General features: G+C 46.1%; 9 non-coding genes and 1 pseudogene across 9 annotated transcripts; all 10 read right to left on the bottom strand.

Annotated features, from left to right (window-relative positions):
• Window positions 1-229: 229 nt before the first annotated feature.
• Window positions 230-420, bottom strand: LOC141181549 (U2 spliceosomal RNA). Its single transcript, XR_012257115.1, has one exon. It is a non-coding gene; the product is annotated as a U2 spliceosomal RNA (small nuclear RNA).
• Window positions 421-1,539: 1,119 nt separating this feature from the next.
• Window positions 1,540-1,730, bottom strand: LOC141180924 (U2 spliceosomal RNA). The gene has a single exon (XR_012256549.1). It is a non-coding gene; the product is annotated as a U2 spliceosomal RNA (small nuclear RNA).
• Window positions 1,731-2,847: 1,117 nt separating this feature from the next.
• On the bottom strand, window positions 2,848-3,038 carry LOC141180922 (U2 spliceosomal RNA). Its single transcript, XR_012256548.1, has one exon. It is a non-coding gene; the product is annotated as a U2 spliceosomal RNA (small nuclear RNA).
• A 1,119-nt stretch (window positions 3,039-4,157) lies between these two features.
• Window positions 4,158-4,348, bottom strand: LOC141180921 (U2 spliceosomal RNA). Its single transcript, XR_012256547.1, has one exon. It is a non-coding gene; the product is annotated as a U2 spliceosomal RNA (small nuclear RNA).
• A 1,119-nt stretch (window positions 4,349-5,467) lies between these two features.
• LOC141180919 (U2 spliceosomal RNA) lies at window positions 5,468-5,658 on the bottom strand. The gene has a single exon (XR_012256545.1). It is a non-coding gene; the product is annotated as a U2 spliceosomal RNA (small nuclear RNA).
• Window positions 5,659-6,772: 1,114 nt separating this feature from the next.
• LOC141180918 (U2 spliceosomal RNA) lies at window positions 6,773-6,963 on the bottom strand. Its single transcript, XR_012256544.1, has one exon. It is a non-coding gene; the product is annotated as a U2 spliceosomal RNA (small nuclear RNA).
• Window positions 6,964-8,081: 1,118 nt separating this feature from the next.
• LOC141180917 (U2 spliceosomal RNA) lies at window positions 8,082-8,272 on the bottom strand. Its single transcript, XR_012256543.1, has one exon. It is a non-coding gene; the product is annotated as a U2 spliceosomal RNA (small nuclear RNA).
• A 1,120-nt stretch (window positions 8,273-9,392) lies between these two features.
• Window positions 9,393-9,578, bottom strand: LOC141182010 (U2 spliceosomal RNA). The gene has a single exon (XR_012257508.1). It is a non-coding gene; the product is annotated as a U2 spliceosomal RNA (small nuclear RNA).
• Window positions 9,579-10,370: 792 nt separating this feature from the next.
• Window positions 10,371-10,462, bottom strand: LOC141182131 (U2 spliceosomal RNA; annotated as a pseudogene).
• Window positions 10,463-11,582: 1,120 nt separating this feature from the next.
• On the bottom strand, window positions 11,583-11,773 carry LOC141180916 (U2 spliceosomal RNA). Its single transcript, XR_012256542.1, has one exon. It is a non-coding gene; the product is annotated as a U2 spliceosomal RNA (small nuclear RNA).
• Between the last annotated feature and the right edge of the window lie 490 nt (window positions 11,774-12,263).

Below are 12,263 nucleotides of genomic sequence, written 5' to 3'. Positions count from 1 at the left end.
GAGAGCTAGATAGATAGCATTGCATTACATTACATGGCAATGCAATGCACAGTTGCTGAAGTTGAACCAAAATGAGCTTGTCATCTGGCTTCTGCAACTTTTAACATGAAAAATCCAATGAGGAGAAGGAAAGCAAAGCCAAAGAGTCCATCCCAAAATCCGACAAACAAGCCAAATGAACAAAAAGCATTGAATTCAATTCTTTCTGATTTTAGAAACTGCATTAAAGAAGGGGTGCACTGGTCCTGGAGATACTGCAATACCAGGTCAATGCGTGGAGTGGACTGAGCAAGCTCTTTTTCCATCTCCCTGTTCTAAAAATCCATTTAATATATGGTCCCCAGATAGGGGACGTATCAGATATTAAACTGATAAGAACAGATACTACACTTGATCTTAGCCAAAAGGCCGAGAAGCGATAACCAGAATTGTTTTCCGACTACGGTGCCACCCAAGGATTCTGAAAAGTCCATTTGTGGAGATGGCCACCTGGACTCCCGTTAAGAAGACATGCTGTCAACCTCTAGATCCCTCACATGCCTGCACTTTTCGGCTTGCTGCTGCTGCAATCCACGCGTTTTAGATCTGCATAACTCCACCTCTTTTAGCACAGTACCCTCAACCCCCGGCTGTTCCCACCCGCCTCAACACCGTTGGAAGGGAGGAGAACCAATTAAGGCGGGGGGGGGGGTGGAACGAGCAGCTGTCTACCCTTAGCAGGAGGGTTGCTGATTAATTACCTCTCCTGCTGCTGCTGCTGCTGCTGGCTGTCCAGCAGCAGACTGAAGGTGGCTGCTGCTGTGCGCAGGTATATAAAGGCTCAGAGCCTATTATGACACGCGCAGCCAGCGTTCCATTGCCACATTCCGTCTACTGCAGGCGGGATACCTGGATGGCTGAATGTCACTGAGAAGCTCACAGAGACCGCCATAAGCAACAGTTTAAAAGAATGTCACAGACTAATCAACCAAACTTTTTGGGTTGGTTTCTCTTTTATAGTCTGCAGGCATTAAATGAAAGAAGTCAGTGTTCCAGCAGAGGGAGACAACGTTTCAGAAAAGGCATTATAGCAAACCAAAAAAGAAATTTTAAGCGCAGCAGAGTAACCAGCTCACATACCTGTTAGCTCAGGTGAGTTTAAAAGGCTGCTGTTGATAACAAGGGCATTTGCTAAATAGATGGTGTGTGTGCAACAATATACTGAAAGGTCAATTATATTGTGCAGCTTATCTCACCACCTGTAGTTATTTAGGTGAAAGCTCCAAAATGCTTGCCTAATATGTCTGTTTATCCAAAAGGAAGTATAGAGGGAGAGCTAGATAGATAGCATTGCATTACATTACATGGCAATGCAATGCACAGTTGCTGAAGTTGAACCAAAATGAGCTTGTCATCTGGCTTCTGCAACTTTTAACATGAAAAATCCAATGAGGAGAAGAAAAGCAAAGCCAAAGAGTCCATCCCAAAATCCGACAAACAAGCCAAATGAACAAAAAGCATTGAATTCAATTCTTTCTGATTTTAGAAACTGCATTAAAGAAGGGGTGCACCGGTCCTGGAGATACTGCAATACCAGGTCAATGCGTGGAGTGGACAGAGCAAGCTCTTTTTCCATCTCCCTGTTCTAAAAATCCATTTAATATATGGTCCCCAGATAGGGGACGTATCAGATATTAAACTGATAAGAACAGATACTACACTTGATCTTAGCCAAAAGGCCGAGAAGCGATAACCAGAATTGGTTTCCGACTACGGTGCCACCCAAGGATTCTGAAAAGTCCATTTGTGGAGATGGCCACCTGGACTCCCGTTAAGAAGACATGCTGTCAACCTCTAGATCCCTCACATGCCTGCACTTTTCGGCTTGCTGCTGCTGCAATCCACGCGTTTTAGATCTGCATAACTCCACCTCTTTTAGCACAGTACCCTCAACCCCCGGCTGTTCCCACCCGCCTCAACACCGTTGGAAGGGAGGAGAACCAATTAAGGCGGGGGGGGGTGGAACGAGCAGCTGTCTACCCTTAGCAGGAGGGTTGCTGATTAATTACCTCTCCTGCTGCTGCTGCTGCTGCTGGCTGTCCAGCAGCAGACTGAAGGTGGCTGCTGCTGTGCGCAGGTATATAAAGGCTCAGAGCCTATTATGACACGCGCAGCCAGCGTTCCATTGCCACATTCCGTCTACTGCAGGCGGGATACCTGGATGGCTGAATGTCACTGAGAAGCTCACAGAGACCGCCATAAGCAACAGTTTAAAAGAATGCCACAGACTAATCAACCAAACTTTTTGGGTTGGTTTCTCTTTTATAGTCTGCAGGCATTAAATGAAAGAAGTCAGTGTTCCAGCAGAGGGAGACAACGTTTCAGACAAGGCATTGTAGCAAACCAAAAAAGAAATTTTAAGCGCAGCAGAGTAACCAGCTCACATACCTGTTAGCTCAGGTGAGTTTAAAAGGCTGCTGTTGATAACAAGGGCATTTGCTAAATAGATGGTGTGTGTGCAACAATATACTGAAAGGTCAATTATATTGTGCAGCTTATCTCACCACCTGTAGTTATTTAGGTGAAAGCTCCAAAATGCTTGCTTAATATGTCTGTTTATCCAAAAGGAAGTATAGAGGGAGAGCTAGATAGATAGCATTGCATTACATTACATGGCAATGCAATGCACAGTTGCTGAAGTTGAACCAAAATGAGCTTGTCATCTGGCTTCTGCAACTTTTAACATGAAAAATCCAATGAGGAGAAGAAAAGCAAAGCCAAAGAGTCCATCCCAAAATCCGACAAACAAGCCAAATGAACAAAAAGCATTGAATTCAATTCTTTCTGATTTTAGAAACTGCATTAAAGAAGGGGTGCACCGGTCCTGGAGATACTGCAATACCAGGTCAATGCGTGGAGTGGACAGAGCAAGCTCTTTTTCCATCTCCCTGTTCTAAAAATCCATTTAATATATGGTCCCCAGATAGGGGACGTATCAGATATTAAACTGATAAGAACAGATACTACACTTGATCTTAGCCAAAAGGCCGAGAAGCGATAACCAGAATTGGTTTCCGACTACGGTGCCACCCAAGGATTCTGAAAAGTCCATTTGTGGAGATGGCCACTTGGACTCCCGTTAAGAAGACATGCTGTCAACCTCTAGATCCCTCACATGCCTGCACTTTTCGGCTTGCTGCTGCTGCAATCCACGCGTTTTAGATCTGCATAACTCCACCTCTTTTAGCACAGTACCCTCAACCCCCGGCTGTTCCCACCCGCCTCAACACCGTTGGAAGGGAGGAGAACCAATTAAGGCGGGGGGGGGGGTGGAACGAGCAGCTGTCTACCCTTAGCAGGAGGGTTGCTGATTAATTACCTCTCCTGCTGCTGCTGCTGCTGCTGGCTGTCCAGCAGCAGACTGAAGGTGGCTGCTGCTGTGCGCAGGTATATAAAGGCTCAGAGCCTATTATGACACGCGCAGCCAGCGTTCCATTGCCACATTCCGTCTACTGCAGGCGGGATACCTGGATGGCTGAATGTCACTGAGAAGCTCACAGAGACCGCCATAAGCAACAGTTTAAAAGAATGCCACAGACTAATCAACCAAACTTTTTGGGTTGGTTTCTCTTTTATAGTCTGCAGGCATTAAACGAAAGAAGTCAGTGTTCCAGCAGAGGGAGACAACGTTTCAGAAAAGGCATTGTAGCAAACCAAAAAAGAAATTTTAAGCGCAGCAGAGTAACCAGCTCACATACCTGTTAGCTCAGGTGAGTTTAAAAGGCTGCTGTTGATAACAAGGGCATTTGCTAAATAGATGGTGTGTGTGCAACAATATACTGAAAGGTCAATTATATTGTGCAGCTTATCTCACCACCTGTAGTTATTTAGGTGAAAGCTCCAAAATGCTTGCCTAATATGTCTGTTTATCCAAAAGGAAGTATAGAGGGAGAGCTAGATAGATAGCATTGCATTACATTACATGGCAATGCAATGCACAGTTGCTGAAGTTGAACCAAAATGAGCTTGTCATCTGGCTTCTGCAACTTTTAACATGAAAAATCCAATGAGGAGAAGAAAAGCAAAGCCAAAGAGTCCATCCCAAAATCCGACAAACAAGCCAAATGAACAAAAAGCATTGAATTCAATTCTTTCTGATTTTAGAAACTGCATTAAAGAAGGGGTGCACCGGTCCTGGAGATACTGCAATACCAGGTCAATGCGTGGAGTGGACAGAGCAAGCTCTTTTTCCATCTCCCTGTTCTAAAAATCCATTTAATATATGGTCCCCAGATAGGGGACGTATCAGATATTAAACTGATAAGAACAGATACTACACTTGATCTTAGCCAAAAGGCCGAGAAGCGATAACCAGAATTGGTTTCCGACTACGGTGCCACCCAAGGATTCTGAAAAGTCCATTTGTGGAGATGGCCACCTGGACTCCCGTTAAGAAGACATGCTGTCAACCTCTAGATCCCTCACATGCCTGCACTTTTCGGCTTGCTGCTGCTGCAATCCACGCGTTTTAGATCTGCATAACTCCACCTCTTTTAGCACAGTACCCTCAACCCCCGGCTGTTCCCACCCGCCTCAACACCGTTGGAAGGGAGGAGAACCAATTAAGGCGGGGGGGGGGGTGGAACGAGCAGCTGTCTACCCTTAGCAGGAGGGTTGCTGATTAATTACCTCTCCTGCTGCTGCTGCTGCTGCTGGCTGTCCAGCAGCAGACTGAAGGTGGCTGCTGCTGTGCGCAGGTATATAAAGGCTCAGAGCCTATTATGACACGCGCAGCCAGCGTTCCATTGCCACATTCCGTCTACTGCAGGCGGGATACCTGGATGGCTGAATGTCACTGAGAAGCTCACAGAGACCGCCATAAGCAACAGTTTAAAAGAATGCCACAGACTAATCAACCAAACTTTTTGGGTTGGTTTCTCTTTTATAGTCTGCAGGCATTAAATGAAAGAAGTCAGTGTTCCAGCAGAGGGAGACAACGTTTCAGAAAAGGCATTGTAGCAAACCAAAAAAGAAATTTTAAGCGCAGCAGAGTAACCAGCTCACATACCTGTTAGCTCAGGTGAGTTTAAAAGGCTGCTGTTGATAACAAGGGCATTTGCTAAATAGATGGTGTGTGTGCAACAATATACTGAAAGGTCAATTATATTGTGCAGCTTATCTCACCACCTGTAGTTATTTAGGTGAAAGCTCCAAAATGCTTGCCTAATATGTCTGTTTATCCAAAAGGAAGTATAGAGGGAGAGCTAGATAGATAGCATTGCATTACATTACATGGCAATGCAATGCACAGTTGCTGAAGTTGAACCAAAATGAGCTTGTCATCTGGCTTCTGCAACTTTTAACATGAAAAATCCAATGAGGAGAAGAAAAGCAAAGCCAAAGAGTCCATCCCAAAATCCGACAAACAAGCCAAATGAACAAAAAGCATTGAATTCAATTCTTTCTGATTTTAGAAACTGCATTAAAGAAGGGGTGCACCGGTCCTGGAGATACTGCAATACCAGGTCAATGCGTGGAGTGGACAGAGCAAGCTCTTTTTCCATCTCCCTGTTCTAAAAATCCATTTAATATATGGTCCCCAGATAGGGGACGTATCAGATATTAAACTGATAAGAACAGATACTACACTTGATCTTAGCCAAAAGGCCGAGAAGCGATAACCAGAATTGGTTTCCGACTACGGTGCCACCCAAGGATTCTGAAAAGTCCATTTGTGGAGATGGCCACCTGGACTCCCGTTAAGAAGACATGCTGTCAACCTCTAGATCCCTCACATGCCTGCACTTTTCGGCTTGCTGCTGCTGCAATCCACGCGTTTTAGATCTGCATAACTCCACCTCTTTTAGCACAGTACCCTCAACCCCCGGCTGTTCCCACCCGCCTCAACACCGTTGGAAGGGAGGAGAACCAATTAAGGCGGGGGGGGGTGGAACGAGCAGCTGTCTACCCTTAGCAGGAGGGTTGCTGATTAATTACCTCTCCTGCTGCTGCTGCTGCTGGCTGTCCAGCAGCAGACTGAAGGTGGCTGCTGCTGTGCGCAGGTATATAAAGGCTCAGAGCCTATTATGACACGCGCAGCCAGCGTTCCATTGCCACATTCCGTCTACTGCAGGCGGGATACCTGGATGGCTGAATGTCACTGAGAAGCTCACAGAGACCGCCATAAGCAACAGTTTAAAAGAATGCCACAGACTAATCAACCAAACTTTTTGGGTTGGTTTCTCTTTTATAGTCTGCAGGCATTAAATGAAAGAAGTCAGTGTTCCAGCAGAGGGAGACAACGTTTCAGAAAAGGCATTGTAGCAAACCAAAAAAGAAATTTTAAGCGCAGCAGAGTAACCAGCTCACATACCTGTTAGCTCAGGTGAGTTTAAAAGGCTGCTGTTGATAACAAGGGCATTTGCTAAATAGATGGTGTGTGTGCAACAATATACTGAAAGGTCAATTATATTGTGCAGCTTATCTCACCACCTGTAGTTATTTAGGTGAAAGCTCCAAAATGCTTGCCTAATATGTCTGTTTATCCAAAAGGAAGTATAGAGGGAGAGCTAGATAGATAGCATTGCATTACATTACATGGCAATGCAATGCACAGTTGCTGAAGTTGAACCAAAATGAGCTTGTCATCTGGCTTCTGCAACTTTTAACATGAAAAATCCAATGAGGAGAAGAAAAGCAAAGCCAAAGAGTCCATCCCAAAATCCGACAAACAAGCCAAATGAACAAAAAGCATTGAATTCAATTCTTTCTGATTTTAGAAACTGCATTAAAGAAGGGGTGCACCGGTCCTGGAGATACTGCAATACCAGGTCAATGCGTGGAGTGGACAGAGCAAGCTCTTTTTCCATCTCCCTGTTCTAAAAATCCATTTAATATATGGTCCCCAGATAGGGGACGTATCAGATATTAAACTGATAAGAACAGATACTACACTTGATCTTAGCCAAAAGGCCGAGAAGCGATAACCAGAATTGGTTTCCGACTACGGTGCCACCCAAGGATTCTGAAAAGTCCATTTGTGGAGATGGCCACCTGGACTCCCGTTAAGAAGACATGCTGTCAACCTCTAGATCCCTCACATGCCTGCACTTTTCGGCTTGCTGCTGCTGCAATCCACGCGTTTTAGATCTGCATAACTCCACCTCTTTTAGCACAGTACCCTCAACCCCCGGCTGTTCCCACCCGCCTCAACACCGTTGGAAGGGAGGAGAACCAATTAAGGCGGGGGGGGGGTGGAACGAGCAGCTGTCTACCCTTAGCAGGAGGGTTGCTGATTAATTACCTCTCCTGCTGCTGCTGCTGCTGCTGGCTGTCCAGCAGCAGACTGAAGGTGGCTGCTGCTGTGCGCAGGTATATAAAGGCTCAGAGCCTATTATGACACGCGCAGCCAGCGTTCCATTGCCACATTCCGTCTACTGCAGGCGGGATACCTGGATGGCTGAATGTCACTGAGAAGCTCACAGAGACCGCCATAAGCAACAGTTTAAAAGAATGCCACAGACTAATCAACCAAACTTTTTGGGTTGGTTTCTCTTTTATAGTCTGCAGGCATTAAATGAAAGAAGTCAGTGTTCCAGCAGAGGGAGACAACGTTTCAGAAAAGGCATTGTAGCAAACCAAAAAAGAAATTTTAAGCGCAGCAGAGTAACCAGCTCACATACCTGTTAGCTCAGGTGAGTTTAAAAGGCTGCTGTTGATAACAAGGGCATTTGCTAAATAGATGGTGTGTGTGCAACAATATACTGAAAGGTCAATTATATTGTGCAGCTTATCTCACCACCTGTAGTTATTTAGGTGAAAGCTCCAAAATGCTTGCCTAATATGTCTGTTTATCCAAAAGGAAGTATAGAGGGAGAGCTAGATAGATAGCATTGCATTACATTACATGGCAATGCAATGCACAGTTGCTGAAGTTGAACCAAAATGAGCTTGTCATCTGGCTTCTGCAACTTTTAACATGAAAAATCCAATGAGGAGAAGAAAAGCAAAGCCAAAGAGTCCATCCCAAAATCCGACAAACAAGCCAAATGAACAAAAAGCATTGAATTCAATTCTTTCTGATTTTAGAAACTGCATTAAAGAAGGGGTGCACCGGTCCTGGAGATACTGCAATACCAGGTCAATGCGTGGAGTGGACAGAGCAAGCTCTTTTTCCATCTCCCTGTTCTAAAAATCCATTTAATATATGGTCCCCAGATAGGGGACGTATCAGATATTAAACTGATAAGAACAGATACTACACTTGATCTTAGCCAAAAGGCCGAGAAGCGATAACCAGAATTGGTTTCCGACTACGGTGCCACCCAAGGATTCTGAAAAGTCCATTTGTGGAGATGGCCACCTGGACTCCCGTTAAGAAGACATGCTGTCAACCTCTAGATCCCTCACATGCCTGCACTTTTCGGCTTGCTGCTGCTGCAATCCACGCGTTTTAGATCTGCATAACTCCACCTCTTTTAGCACAGTACCCTCAACCCCCGGCTGTTCCCACCCGCCTCAACACCGTTGGAAGGGAGGAGAACCAATTAAGGCGGGGGGGGGGGGGGGTGGAACGAGCAGCTGTCTACCCTTAGCAGGAGGGTTGCTGATTAATTACCTCTCCTGCTGCTGCTGCTGCTGGCTGTCCAGCAGCAGACTGAAGGTGGCTGCTGCTGTGCGCAGGTATATAAAGGCTCAGAGCCTATTATGACACGCGCAGCCAGCGTTCCATTGCCACATTCCATCTACTGCAGGCGGGATACCTGGATGGCTGAATGTCACTGAGAAGCTCACAGAGACCGCCATAAGCAACAGTTTAAAAGAATGCCACAGACTAATCAACCAAACTTTTTGGGTTGGTTTCTCTTTTATAGTCTGCAGGCATTAAATGAAAGAAGTCAGTGTTCCAGCAGAGGGAGACAACGTTTCAGAAAAGGCATTGTAGCAAACCAAAAAAGAAATTTTAAGCGCAGCAGAGTAACCAGCTCACATACCTGTTAGCTCAGGTGAGTTTAAAAGGCTGCTGTTGATAACAAGGGCATTTGCTAAATAGATGGTGTGTGTGCAACAATATACTGAAAGGTCAATTATATTGTGCAGCTTATCTCACCACCTGTAGTTATTTAGGTGAAAGCTCCAAAATGCTTGCCTAATATGTCTGTTTATCCAAAAGGAAGTATAGAGGGAGAGCTAGATAGATAGCATTGCATTACATTACATGGCAATGCAATGCACAGTTGCTGAAGTTGAACCAAAATGAGCTTGTCATCTGGCTTCTGCAACTTTTAACATGAAAAATCCAATGAGGAGAAGAAAAGCAAAGCCAAAGAGTCCATCCCAAAATCCGACAAACAAGCCAAATGAACAAAAAGCATTGAATTCAATTCTTTCTGATTTTAGAAACTGCATTAAAGAAGGGGTGCACCGGTCCTGGAGATACTGCAATACCAGGTCAATGCGTGGAGTGGACAGAGCAAGCTCTTTTTCCATCTCCCTGTTCTAAAAATCCATTTAATATATGGTCCCCAGATAGGGGACGTATCAGATATTAAACTGATAAGAACAGATTTTTTTTTTTTTTATCGAAAGCCCGAATTCGTGTACAAAACCCGAGTGCGCTTAAAAAAGTGACAGGTGCCACAAAAAAAGTGCACTAGGATGCTGATCTTCTTGAAACCCTCTCCAAAAGGAGAAGGGTCCCCCAAACCATTCCCCGTCCCTCCGAGCCAGAAGGCCACAGCGAGGAACAGGGACAAATAGCCACCTCCAGCCGGAGCCAGAGGCGACCCAATCTTACCCCCAATACCTGCCCGAGTTCTCACCCGAGCAAGGCACTGGGAGCCAAAGACTGTGCTCCCCTCCCGGAAGAGGGGAGCCAACAACGCTCTCCTCCCGAAAGAGGAGAGCCAGGGGGGTTCAGGGGGGAGCGGAACCTGATGGCCACACACTCCCCCCCTAGACCTGCCAAGAGAGGAACCCGTAAGGGAACCGCATCCCGACAAAATCCTAGTAAGGACGTGGACACACGTGAAAAAGTGGACACACAGTGACAAAAAAAATTAAATAAATAGTGAAGGTTTCACAGTATAATACTGCCCGGACCTTCGACCGGGAATTGAAAAATTCCCCATCCTAAGGCCAGAAGGCCCGGAATAAGGGTGTGTGTGAAGAAAGACATATTGAAGTGCTAGTGCAAATGTGCCATAAACTCAAGTGGGGTTCCCAATCCCAGTGAGTTAAGGCACCCCAGGGTCACCACTCCTGGGGCACTTCACACTTCGGGCTTTCGATCTTCCCCGGCCCAATGGCGTCGATCCTGGGGGGCCATGCTTTCCACCAGATGACTATATTAGCCAACTGGCGTACTAACAAGCGCCTAAACCCCAGTGTGCATAATGTATCAATCTACTAGGGCGGCCAACATCCAAAACCGCCTTTTCGAAAGATACTACACTTGATCTTAGCCAAAAGGCCGAGAAGCGATAACCAGAATTGGTTTCCGACTACGGTGCCACCCAAGGATTCTGAAAAGTCCATTTGTGGAGATGGCCACCTGGACTCCCGTTAAGAAGACATGCTGTCAACCTCTAGATCCCTCACATGCCTGCACTTTTCGGCTTGCTGCTGCTGCAATCCACGCGTTTTAGATCTGCATAACTCCACCTCTTTTAGCACAGTACCCTCAACCCCCGGCTGTTCCCACCCGCCTCAACACCGTTGGAAGGGAGGAGAACCAATTAAGGCGGGGGGGGGGGGGGGTGGAACGAGCAGCTGTCTACCCTTAGCAGGAGGGTTGCTGATTAATTACCTCTCCTGCTGCTGCTGCTGCTGCTGGCTGTCCAGCAGCAGACTGAAGGTGGCTGCTGCTGTGCGCAGGTATATAAAGGCTCAGAGCCTATTATGACACGCGCAGCCAGCGTTCCATTGCCACATTCCGTCTACTGCAGGCGGGATACCTGGATGGCTGAATGTCACTGAGAAGCTCACAGAGACCGCCATAAGCAACAGTTTAAAAGAATGCCACAGACTAATCAACCAAACTTTTTGGGTTGGTTTCTCTTTTATAGTCTGCAGGCATTAAATGAAAGAAGTCAGTGTTCCAGCAGAGGGAGACGTTTCAGAAAAGGCATTGTAGCAAACCAAAAAAGAAATTTTAAGCGCAGCAGAGTAACCAGCTCACATACCTGTTAGCTCAGGTGAGTTTAAAAGGCTGCTGTTGATAACAAGGGCATTTGCTAAATAGATGGTGTGTGTGCAACAATATACTGAAAGGTCAATTATATTGTGCAGCTTATCTCACCACCTGTAGTTATTTAGGTGAAAGCTCCAAAATGCTTGCCTAATATGTCTGTTTATCCAAAAGGAAGTATAGAGGGAGAGCTAGATAGATAGCATTGCATTACATTACATGGCAATGCAATGCACAGTTGCTGAAGTTGAACCAAAATGAGCTTGTCATCTGGCTTCTGCAACTTTTAACATGAAAAATCCAATGAGGAGAAGAAAAGCAAAGCCAAAGAGTCCATCCCAAAATCCGACAAACAAGCCAAATGAACAAAAAGCATTGAATTCAATTCTTTCTGATTTTAGAAACTGCATTAAAGAAGGGGTGCACCGGTCCTGGAGATACTGCAATACCAGGTCAATGCGTGGAGTGGACAGAGCAAGCTCTTTTTCCATCTCCCTGTTCTAAAAATCCATTTAATATATGGTCCCCAGATAGGGGACGTATCAGATATTAAACTGATAAGAACAGATACTACACTTGATCTTAGCCAAAAGGCCGAGAAGCGATAACCAGAATTGGTTTCCGACTATGGTGCCACCCAAGGATTCCGAAAAGTCCATTTGTGGAGATGGCCACCTGGACTCCCGTTAAGAAGACATGCTGTCAACCTCTAGATCCCTCACATGCCTGCACTTTTCGGCTTGCTGCTGCTGCAATCCACGCGTTTTAGATCTGCATAACTCCACCTCTTTTAGCACAGTACCCTCAACCCCCGGCTGTTCCCACCCGCCTCAACACCGTTGGAAGGGAGGAGAACCAATTAAGGCGGGGGGGGGTGGAACGAGCAGCTGTCTACCCTTAGCAGGAGGGTTGCTGATTAATTACCTCTCCTGCTGCTGCTGCTGCTGGCTGTCCAGCAGCAGACTGAAGGTGGCTGCTGCTGTGCGCAGGTATATAAAGGCTCAGAGCCTATTATGACACGCGCAGCCAGCGTTCCATTGCCACATTCCGTCTACTGCAGGCGGGATACCTGGATGGCTGAATGTCACTGAGAAGC

The sequence above is a fragment of the Phyllobates terribilis genome, unplaced genomic scaffold (genome assembly GCF_046119375.1).
Source record: "Phyllobates terribilis strain yellow unplaced genomic scaffold, ASM4611937v1 Scaffold_34__1_contigs__length_13252353, whole genome shotgun sequence".
NCBI lineage: Eukaryota > Metazoa > Chordata > Amphibia > Anura > Dendrobatidae > Phyllobates > Phyllobates terribilis.
Note: the sequence above shows the minus strand (reverse complement) of the source record. Positions and strands in the feature narration are given on the sequence as shown.